The sequence below is a fragment of the Callithrix jacchus genome, chromosome 11 (genome assembly GCF_049354715.1).
Source record: "Callithrix jacchus isolate 240 chromosome 11, calJac240_pri, whole genome shotgun sequence".
Taxonomy (NCBI): domain Eukaryota; kingdom Metazoa; phylum Chordata; class Mammalia; order Primates; family Cebidae; genus Callithrix; species Callithrix jacchus.
In genome coordinates this window covers 82,135,808-82,147,430 of record NC_133512.1, presented here as the reverse complement: position 1 = coordinate 82,147,430, position 11,623 = coordinate 82,135,808, and the positions used below count along the sequence as shown (strand labels likewise).

General features: G+C 40.1%; 1 pseudogene across 1 annotated transcript; it reads right to left on the bottom strand.

The window, feature by feature from the left end:
- Positions 1 to 2,899: 2,899 nt before the first annotated feature.
- LOC100405749 (eukaryotic initiation factor 4A-I pseudogene) lies at positions 2,900 to 4,285 on the bottom strand (annotated as a pseudogene). Its single transcript, XR_013523748.1, has one exon. The product of XR_013523748.1 is annotated as a eukaryotic initiation factor 4A-I pseudogene (transcript).
- Between the last annotated feature and the right edge of the window lie 7,338 nt (positions 4,286 to 11,623).

The window sequence follows — 11,623 nt, the reverse complement described above, 5'->3', positions numbered from 1 at the left end:
GTAGTGATCAGTTACCAATGGTAGGGGATTTTTGCCATATTGACTCAACAGGATTCTTGCTAAAGCTGGACTAGGTGGGTCAAGGATGAGACCAAGGGTAAGACCTAGTTAAAAAGAAGATTTAAAGGAGCCTAAGGGAAGGGTCTTTGTCACTTTTAACTTACAAAGAGTCATAAAATAGCTCAAAGATTATGAAAGGCTAAAATCTAGTAACCCAGAGTGATAAGCTGTATGTGGATAATGCATTAAAGCATGATTTTTTTTCTATGGTCTGTTATTAGAGATGTCTTTCTATAGCATCTGTTCATATTTTCTATAGACCCCATAAATGTTTAATCGCTTCTCAAATAAAACCTGGCTGTTAAGTGACTAGTTGAGAAAATATTTCTACTTATAGGGTAAATGTAAAGTGGCTTCATTAATACTGATAGATAATGCAGCAAGTGGCCCTAGGATTGTCTCTGAGGAAAGAACTTTTATCTGAGGCCTTTTAATTATCAGGTCCTGACCTGGTACAATGGCTCATGCCTGTAATCCCAGTACTTTGGAAGGCTGAGGTGGGTGGATCGCTTGAGCTCAGGAGTACAAGACCAGCCTGGGCAACATGGTGAAACCTCATCTCTACAAAAAGTAGGAAAATTTAGCAGGGTGGTAGTGCATGACTATAGTCCCAGCCACTTGGGAGGCTGGGAGGTGGAGGTTGTAGTGAGCCAAGATGGTGCCATTGCACTCTTGCCTAGGCGACAGAGTGAGACTCTGTCTCAAATTAAAAAAAAAAAAAAAAAAAAAAGACTATATTTATTAGACCCAAAAGACATTACAACTAGACTGCAATAATGTCCTATTTCCAACTTTGAGCTATGTATTCACCTCTTGAAACTGCTTGCTATACAAGTAGCTATAAATTAAGCTAATAATGCCACACCAGACACTGTAACCTACACCCTATAGCTAAAAATATAGGCCAATCACTAATCGATGCCATTTCCATAAACCATGAGAATTCCTGACAAGCAACTTTGTATCAGCCCACTCTGTGTCTCCCTTTTTTGCCTTTAAAAATCCACTTGTAACGACTGCTTGTTGGAGTATATATTCAGGGCAACTTGAATCTTGGCTTCTGGTTACAGTCTGCAAGCTTGGCCCAAATAAACTCTCTACGTATATCAATTTTGCTTCAGCTTCTTCCTTTTCCGTTGACACTCCAAAGAAACAGAACAATAATGATAACATAAAGCTATATGTCTAATTTCAACTTGAAAAAAATTAAATCAAGTTAAATAGCTTTTTCTCAGCTAGGTGTGGTGGCTCACGCCTGTAATCCCAGCATCTTGGGGGGCCGAGGTGGGCGGACCACAAGGTCAGGAGATCGAGACCATCCTGGTCAACATGATGAAACCCCATTTCTACTACAAACAGAAAAATTAGTCAGGCATGGTGGCACGCGGCTGTAATCCCAGCTAATCCAGAGGCTGAGGAAGGAGAATCGCTTGAACCCAGGAGGCGGAGGTTGCAGTGAGCCGAAATCATGTAACTACACTCCAGCCTGGCCAGAGAGCAAGGCTCTATCTCAAAAAAAAAAAAAGAAAAAAAGAAAAAAAAAAAGAAATCCCAGCACTTTGGGAGGCCGAGGTGGGTGGATCACGAGGTCAAGAGATCGAGACCATCCTGGTCAACAAGGTGAAACCCCATCTCTACTAAAAATACAAAAAAATTAGCTGGGCATGGTGGCGTGTGCCTGTAATCCCAGCTATTCAGGATGCTGAAGCAGGAGAATTGCCTGAACCCAGGAGGCGGAGGTTGCCGTGAGCCAAGATCGCACCATTGCACTCCAGCCTGGGTAACAAGAGCGAAACTCTGTCTCAAAAAAAAAAAAAAAAAAAAAAAAGCCATTTCTCTTTGTATTGATGAAGTTCAGGACACATTGTCTCAAAATGTGACCTTAAAACTGTAAAAGACCAGAATACACCATCCAAATCAGGCTTTTTGACATAGAATTTTTAGAGCTGAAATATTTTGGGAAACAGCAGACACAAGAGAAGCTCTGTAAATGAGAGTAGAAGTTACCCTTTGGTAAAAGAAATTTATGTCTATAAAGAAAATCTTTCTTTGTAAGGGTGTCTCTCTCTCAGTACCAGGAAGAGAATGACTACATCGCAAGAGACTCTTAATCAATGGAGAAGGAACTGACTGAAGTTTGCATAACAAACCTTGTTCTTGCATATTGGACTCTTTCTATGTCCCATAACCAGCCTGTCCCAATAAACCTCTCTTTTTGTTTCAGCAAAGATGGTATTTAAGCCTGAAGTTTAAATGACCCTTTTGAGATCTTCTCTTGAGATTTAGCCTGGAGATTTACTCTTTCAGATTTCCCTGAGTATCTTTTTCATGTATACTAGAGGTATACATGTTATTAAATGTTTATTTGCTTTTCACCTGTTAACGTGTCTGTTTTTATAGAGTCTCAGCTACAAACTATCTAGAGAGACAATTTTCTCTATGGTTTGATATTCAATTACCTGTTTAACTGATTAAAATGTTTTTCCCTATTAGTTGTTTGAGTATCATTTATAGACAATATGCAAAAGAAAACAAATTGCCCGCTGCTGGGAATAACTAAAGTTAAAGGCTGAAGTAGAGAGGCCCAAACTTATGAAATAAATTAAACAATTGATGGCTTCATTTAATAAGCATTAGGGATTATTTTCAATGTGCCAGGTACCATGTGTTATCCAACCAAACTTCAGTCGGCTCCCCTGGTGCATCCAAGGCAAACATTGACACCAAGATTTGCAGCGAGAGAAAGTGAAGAATTTTTTGCATGGTACCAAGCAAGGAGAATTGGGCAGCTAACACTTAAGACTCGAACTGTCCCGTGGCTTATAAGCAAGGGCTTTTTTTTCTTTCTTTTGCCTCAAAAAGTGACATTTATTCAAAGAAAAAAATGACAAGATGTCTATCCCTTGGCTCCCTTCCCTCCCCGCTCCTGCTACTCCTCAGCCCCCCGCAAAACTGAACTCTGGCTGGGGTTAGGTGGCAGGATAGCCCCTCAGATGAGGTCAGCAACATTGAGGGGCATTTCCTCAATGGAGGTGTTGTAGAAGGTCTCTATGTCTTGAAGGGTCCTCTTGTCTTCTTCTGTCACCATGTTAATAGCCACACCCTTACGGCCAAACCGTCCACCTCGACCGATTCTGTGGATATAGTTTTCCCTGTTGGTGGGAAGGTCATAGTTGATGACTAAAGAAACCTGCTGCACATCAATGCCTCTGGCCAGCAGGTCTGTGGTAATCAAAACTCTGCTAGAGCCAGAACGAAACTCCCTCATGATCACATCTCATTCCTTTTGGTCCACATCTCCATGCATGGCAGAGACAGTGAGATCTCGAGCATGCATCTTCTCAGTGAGCCAGTCCACCTTCCTTCGGGTGTTGATGAAGATGACTGCCTGGGTGACGGTCAGGGTTTCATACAAGTCACACAGTGTGTCCAGCTTCCATTCCTCTCATTCCACATTGATGTAGAGTTGGCGGATACCCTCCAAGGTCAACTCTTCCTTCTTGACAAGAATCTGAATGGGGTCCTTCATGAACTTCTTGGTCACCTCAAGCACGTCAGAAGGCATTGTAGCTGACAGTAAAACTACCTGGGTGTTGCTGTTGAGCTTTTGGAAGATGTCATAGAGCTGGTCCTTGAATACACAGCTTAACACTTCATCAGCTTCGTCCAGTACAAACATTTTGATGTATTTGGGAGACAGGTATCTCTGGTTAAGCATATCGAACACATGGCCAGGGGTTCCCACGATGATATGGGGAGCTTCCATCTGCAGTTTCTGCACATCAGCACGAACATTGGTGCCCCCAATACAGGCGTGACAGGAGGCACCCATGTAGTCTCCTAGTGCCATAACCACCGTCTGTATCTGCTGAGCCATTTCTCGAGTGGGTGCTAGGACCAAGGCCTGGGCGGCCTTTAGATCTAACTCTATCTGCTGCAGAATCATTATGGCAAATGAGGCCGTTTTCCCAGTCCCAGATTGGGCTTGAGCGATCACGTCATAACCCTTGATACGAGGTAGAATGGCTCGCTGCTGGATGGCGGAAGGCTTCTCAAAACCATAGGCGTAGATGCCACAGAGAAGGGACTCGGTGAGGTTCATGTCATCAAAGCTATCAACAATCTCATTCCAGTTACTCTCAATGACGCCTTCGGGCTCCATCCCATCAGGGCCATTGTCTCTGGATAGAGAATCCTGACTCGCAGACATGATCCTTAGAGACTAGCAAGCAAGGGCTTTTAAAGGCAGGGTACCTTTCAGGAAAGCAGAAGTTACAGGCAAAATCATACGTAATTCAATACATAGAGGTTATATATTGGTTTTGCCTCAACAGGCAGGATATCTGGGAGTGGGCGCTTACAAGTCATAGAGAGGCTCACAGATTATTTGATTTACAATTGGTTAAGGAAACAATGCGTTGTCTAAAAACTTGGGATCAGAAGAAAGGAATGTTAAGGTTTGGTCTATGGGCATGATGAGTCTCTCCAGGCCCATCATGAAGACATTTAGAACAAGAGACAATGGCCGGAGTTCAGTCCTCAGTTCTCCCTTATTTGACAGTGGTCAGCATTTTCCATCTTGTGGGGGTACAGGTTTCCGAAAAACAACTCAGGGACATGTGTCAAGATGTTATCTTTAGTTTTTATAGAGAAACAAACATTTTATGATCCTAACTTACTTGGGTAGCTATTGTTTAAGCTTATTATCTTATTGATTAGTGGGTTATTTCTCAAGGATGGTGGGGTGCCTGGAATTTTCCCCTAAAGGGACTCAAGATTTTTCTTTATTTCCATGCTTGGAGGATAAGGGAGCAGGATCCTGAGAGGCATATCATATGCTTTAAAAGAAAATGCAGTTTCAGCTTTCAAGAATTTTTAAATTTTTTATTTTGTATGTATTTTTTGAGACAGCGTCTCACTTTGTCACCCAGGCTGGACTCGAGTGCATTTGCACAATCTCAGCTCACTACAACCTCTACCCTCCCTCCTCCCCCACCAGGGTTCAAGTGATCCTCTTACTTCAGCCTCCCAACTAGCTGAGACCACAGACGTGAGCCACCACACCCAGCTAAGTTTTTGTATTTTTGGTAAAGACAGGGTTTCAACATGTTGCCCAGGCTAGTCTTGAACTTCTGAGCTCAAGGGATTTGCCCATCTCAGCCTCCCAAAGTGCTGAGATTATAGGTGTGAGCCACCATGCATGGCCAAGAAGAATTTTAAATTTATCTGTGCCAGCAATTATCTATAGATAGTGGTGAGAATATTATTATTATTATTGCTATTATGAGACAAGATCTTACCCTGTCACCCAGGCTGGAGTGCAGTGGTGCAATCAAGAGTCACTGCAGTCTTGTCTTTTTGGGCTCAAGCGATTCTCCCATGTTAGCCCCCCAGTAGCTGGGACTACAGGCATGTACCACATGCTCAGCTAAGTTCTAATTTTTTTGTAGAGACGGGGGTCTCACTGTGTCACCCAGGCTGTCTTTAATGACTGGCCTGAAGCAATCCTCTTGCCTTGGCCTCTGAAAGTGCTGAGATTATAGGTGTGAGCAACCACACCCAGCCAGCTGTAAAAATATTATAATGCAGGTATACAGAAGTGTCTGGGAGTCGAAGTCATTAAGTTGGGAAGGCCAGAGATGTGTGGAGAAGAGTGCTTCAAGGAAAGTGAGCACCAAGTAGTAGGCCAAGAGAGGTGGCTCATGCCTGTAATCCCGACACTTTGGGAGGCCGAGGTGGATGGAACTAAGATCAGGAGTTCAAGACCAGCCCGGCCAACAGAGTGAAACCTCTTCTCTACTAAAAATAAAAATATAATTAGCCAGGTATAGTGGTGCATGCCTATAATTCCAGCTACTTAGGAGGCTGAGGCAGGAGAATCGCTTGAACCCAGAAGATGGAGGTTGCAGTGAGCCAAGATTGTACCATTGCACTCCAGCCTGGGCACCAAGAGTGAAACCCCATCTCAAAAAAAAAAAAAACAAAAAAAACAAAAAACACAAAACCATATGGGTTGAAAGGCAAGGGAGCAGGTATCATTCTGGAAATTATTAAGTCCTTCTGTGTAGCTGAAGCGTAGACTGTGAGAAGGAAGGGATGATAAGAAAGAAGGAGGCAAAGAAAGCAGGACCAGCCATAAATGAGGCTATTGTGACAAACTACAGAGCCAGGGCTCTCTGCTGCAGGTGAAGCATTTTAAGCTAGAAAGTTGCAGGATCAAATTTGCATTTTTAGAAAGATGGCCCAGGAAGTAGGATGGGGAATGGATTGTTAACTATGTTTCCCAATGTATATTTTATTCATGATTTAGCACAAAGTTTTAACTGATTCTCAAATTCCCCGAGATCTTTCTTTACAATGTCTGGTCTGTAGCTACAACTTGGTTACACTGTAAGTGCAAAGCTGTGACTGTGACCGAAGGTGAATGAGAAAAATGAAGGGGGGCACATGATAATATGAAGCGGGGGTCAACAAAAGGTGGCCTGAAGCCAAAGTTTGATGCTTTTATTGTAAAAAAATTTCGCTGGAACACAGCCACCCCTGTTTGTTTTTGTATTGTCTATGGTGCTTTTGTGCTGCAACAGTGGAGTTGATTAGTTGTGTGAGAGTGTATGGAATGCAAAGCAGAACATATTTTGCTCTCTGACTGTTAATGGAAAAAGTTTCCTGAGCTCTAATTTAAAAGGTTAAAATGTTGTATATTAACATAATTTATTTTTTAATTTATTATTAATTCCCTATATTCAAATAGGATTTGTCCAAATGTTAAGGCTAGCCCAATGCAAAATGTCAAACCTTGAAAGGTGTACTGGTAATAATATTTGAAGGTGACTATACTATGTAGACGATTGTCTTGGTGACTTTAATTCTTCTAAAAATCTTCCAAGAAGGAGAAGAAAAATCTTGTTTATGTACTATTGAATTCGATATTTTTTTTTGTTCAATGAATGGCACTTGATAACATAAAATTTTAAATATTCTGCATAACTTTTAGCATCTTGAATTTGAAAATCTCAAAGACAGTAAGTGAGTTTGGGGTTAGAGTACAGTAAGCCTGATTTTTACTGGATTCCTGGTTCAATGCCTAGAGGCAATTCCTTTTTTGTGGGAGGAAATTGCACAGAAGTGTTTGTTTCTTTGACTTAACTTAGCAGCTTCTGAGGGTCCCTGTTCTAAATAAGACTTAGATTGCATCAAATAGGCACCTTACAGAGACTACAGAACTCAGAATAGGTCAGACTCCAACACTTTACACCTGGCATCTTCTGTAGCCTCCTGTACTCCCACAAGCTGCCTGCTTAGCCACCATTAGCGAGGACAACTCTAGATTTTTGAAATTTTGGTATAGAGATGCAAAACCCTATTTCATGGCTCAATTTTCTGTAGTGTCTCCATACTCACCTCAGGAGACTGTGACTGCAACGTATGCACCAGTAGCATTTATTTAATAAGAACCTCCTTTGGCTCTTATTGCTAAACCCAATGAGTAGTTTAAGGCCAGAGAACATTGATGCTTAAAGAGAAAAGAGTATATTTCAGTCCTTGATTGAAATTATCCAACATTTTTAAAAAGTCAATTTGGATAACAGTTGGTGTTTCACCTCCTAGTGCTAAACCCATCTTCCCTATGCTGTCTTTTTGGATCTGTTAATCAAGTTTCCTGCTTCTCCAGAAAGCAGCTTAATTGTTTATGTTCTGCAGAAACCCCTCACTGAGAAAGAGATTTAATTTGTATCTTAATCCAATATTTTTATGCAGTATGGTAAAACTCTATTACTTGCTACAGTATATTGTCAGTTTCATTATTAGTCTCCTGATAGAACTTCTTCCTTTGATCTTAATCTGACTTCTATTTTTCTGTTACCTCTGTCACAACTTTTGGGTTACTTTTTGACCCAAAAATACCCTTTTCTGCCAGAGAAAAACATCATCATCACCTTAAGAAATATTGATTGCATGCCCACAGGGTGCATGTCATTGTACCTGGGGTTTTACCAGGTTTCATTAGCTTTCTTTCCTGGTGCAGCAGAATGGCACTCAAACAATAACAAAATGCAAAACCAAAAATAAACACAAAAACCCCACAAATCAACCTGCTTTGTGTCATTCCTTCTGTCTGGAGGAAATGAAAACTGGTATTCTAAAGTGTGAACCAGGCACTAAGATGGATCTCAAAAATAGGTGCTTTAATTAGAAATATATTCAAGTTTATATAAACGTATTATTAGCATGACCTTGTTTGTTTCTTGCTGGAATAACTTTCTCTTCCATCCACCCTTTTCCCTTTTTGCCCCCATCTGCCCTTCTGACAGCAACAAAATGAGTGTTAGCAATGTACTATTATTTGACATCCTTCTTTTTATAAAATTGAATTTCTTTTGATAAATGTCAGAAGGGGACACACATTCTTCAGTAAAATGAGCTGAGCCTAGAACAGATTTGTCACTGCCACCTCACCAGTCATCTCTTTTACTTCTGACAAATACGGTATGTCCTGAGCTTGTCTGTCCTTGGTGACCTTAAGGAAATGGAAAAGTGATTCCATCCTTTCTGATTTCAGCACGGTGAATTGTCACAGATGGCAAGTTAGAAATGATTAAAGTGTTTACATATTCTTTCCTTGTTGCTGTCCTCTCTGGGCAAATGTATAGAAGGATGGTAGAACAAAACAATGTGAAATAAAACTAATTTATGTTAAATAAGACTATTTCGCATTTTGGTTCTGCAGTGTTTAATGCTGTAAAGATTATTCATGTTCATTTCACAAATACCTCTTAGTATTATAGAAGGATCAATTTTAAAATAGCTGATTCTTCAACATTGACTCTCCCTCTTTATAAATCATATTAAAACAAGAAAACATCACATAAAATAGCCTTTAACCTTATTTCAGAAAGTGGATCAGTCTTTGTCTAAGGGCATGATGTTATTATTATTATTCCAGTGTCAAGACTGCCCTGAAGAGCTGATGGTGTAGGAAGTGAAAGTCAGGAAAGAAGGTAGGAGGTTTGAAGTTGTCACCCTCAGAAACAGAAGACAATAAAGATGAGTATGTTATTCATGTAGTGATGCAAGCTATTATCCTATTTTCTGTTACTTAGTCCTAGAAATCATAGGAAATCAGCTGGGCACGATGGCTCATGCCTATCATCCCAGCACTTTGGGAGGCTGAGGCCGGCAGATAATGAGGTCAGGAGTTTGAGACCAGCCTGTCCAATATAGGGAAACCCCGTCTCTACCAGAAAATACAAAAATTAGCCAGGTGTGGTGATGTGTGCCTGTAGTCCCAGCTATTCAGGAGGCTGAGTCAGGAGAATCGCTTGAATCCATGAGGCAGAGGTTGCAGTGAGCTGAGATTGCACTACTACACTCCAGCCTGGGTGACAGAGTGAGACTCTATCTCAAAAAAAAAAGAAGAAAAAAAGAAAGAATAGGAAATCTTTCTTTTCCAGATCTGCCTGAAACTCTGTTGTTACTGCACCTTATCTTTTTTTTAAACTTTGAACTAGAAGATTCAATGTTAACAATATAGGAAAGATTTAAATTGGTCTTTACAGAAGGTGAAAATGGATCAATTACTCCTTTAACAAAGTGTTACTAATCTCTGCTGTGTGTAGATGCTGTGTTAGGCATAGAATGGGTAGAGAACTTTACAGAAAAGGTTCTTGCTCTCATGAGAGTAATTTGCCAGTAATCAAGCAAATGAATTTGTAGATTATTGTCTTAGTTCATTTATGTTGCTATAAAGGAATACCTGAGGCTGGGTAATTTATAAAGAAATCGGTTCATGGTTCTTCAGGCTGTACAAAAAGCATGGCACCAGCATCTGTTTCTGATGAAGGCTTCAAGCTGCCTCCACTCATGGTGGAAGGCAAAGGGGAACTGGCATGTGTTGAGATCATATGGTGAGAGAGGAAGCAAGAGAGAATGCAGGGGAAGGTGCCAGGCTCTTTTTAACAACCAGCTCTCATGGGAGCTACAGAGTGAGAACTCACTCATTACCAGAGGACAGTACCAAGACATTTGTGAGGGATCCACCCCCATGACCCAAACAGCTCTCATTAGGCCCCACCTCCAACAATGGAGATCAATTTTGAACATGAGATTTGGAGGGTCAAACAAACCAAGCTATAGCAATTATGAAATTGCCATGGGGGAAATACACTGGAAGCTATAAAACAAAATAACAAGGAAGGCAAAATTGAATAGCAGTAATGAATACCAGAGGCATTATTCTATTTAATAATTCAGAAGCATATATGTGTATATTGATCATGTATTGAGCACTTACCCTATGTCTAGTAATCTTCTAAGTGCTTTAAAAGGATTAATTTATTTAATTAACCCAGCAATTTTTTTGGGAGGGTTGTTATGGACTGAATGTTTGTATCCCCTCAAAATTCAAATTCTAAAACCCTAATTTTAATGTGATGACACTTGAAGATGGATCCTCTGGAAGGTAGTTAGGTCATGAGGGTGGAGCTTTCACAATGGGATTAGTGCACTTATAAGAAGAAACACCAGAGAGACGACCTTTCTTTTTCTAGGGCAAATGAGGATACAGAAAGAAGGAGGCTGTCTGCAAACCAGAAAGAGAGCCCTCCCTAGATACAGAATATGCTGGCACCTTGACCTTGGACTTCCCAGCCACAAAACTATAAGAAATAAATGTTTATTGTTTAAGCCAGTAAGTACATGGTATTTTTATTAGAGCAGCCCAAAGTGACCAAGACAAGGTTCTTCATTATTTCATATTATGATGAAAAAACTGAGGCACAGAGAGGTTTAATAATTTCACAAGATCACGAAACTAATAAGCAGTAAAACCAGGATTTATCCCAACTAAACTAGCTCTAGATCTGCGTCCTTAACTATTGTCACAATCCATCCAGTAGTTATTACATAGATTGCTTAAGTGCTGAATATTGTGCCAAGTAATTGAAATACAAATATGAATAAAAATGGTGCATTACTTTTAAGAAGCTCACAATCTAGAGGGGGAGACAGAATAATAATTAGAATGCAGTGAGATAAGCATAATAACAGAAATGTGAAAGAAATTATATTAGAAGCACAAAGGGTACAACACTACCATGCATAGTGTTTATTGTTTTCTTATTAAAAAAAAAAGCTAATAGAGAGACTAATCCATGAGGCAGTTTAAAGAGTGCTGCTAAATTTGCTACTAAGGCAAATGGGAAATCAAAGTGCTGTTAATGACTCTTTCCAAACTTAGTTCGTAGATATTCATTAGCCCTTATAGGCCAAATTCATTACCCCTCAATGATGCTAGTTTTTTCTTCTATTCCTGTCACACAGGAATAGAATTTGGAAATAATAGGGAAAGAATTGTGTTGGAGTAGTCAATTCAGCATTAAAATTATACTCTATCTTATGTTATTAACCATTGCTTCGTGAAATTTACTTTTTTTCCCCTTCATTTTCTTCTTTCCTCAATTCTAAATCCATAATTCCAATTCTTGCCTGTCATCCCATATGAATATTTCCCAAATGTCAACATGTTCTACCCATGGTATTTTTTTTTTTTTTAAGACTGGGTTTC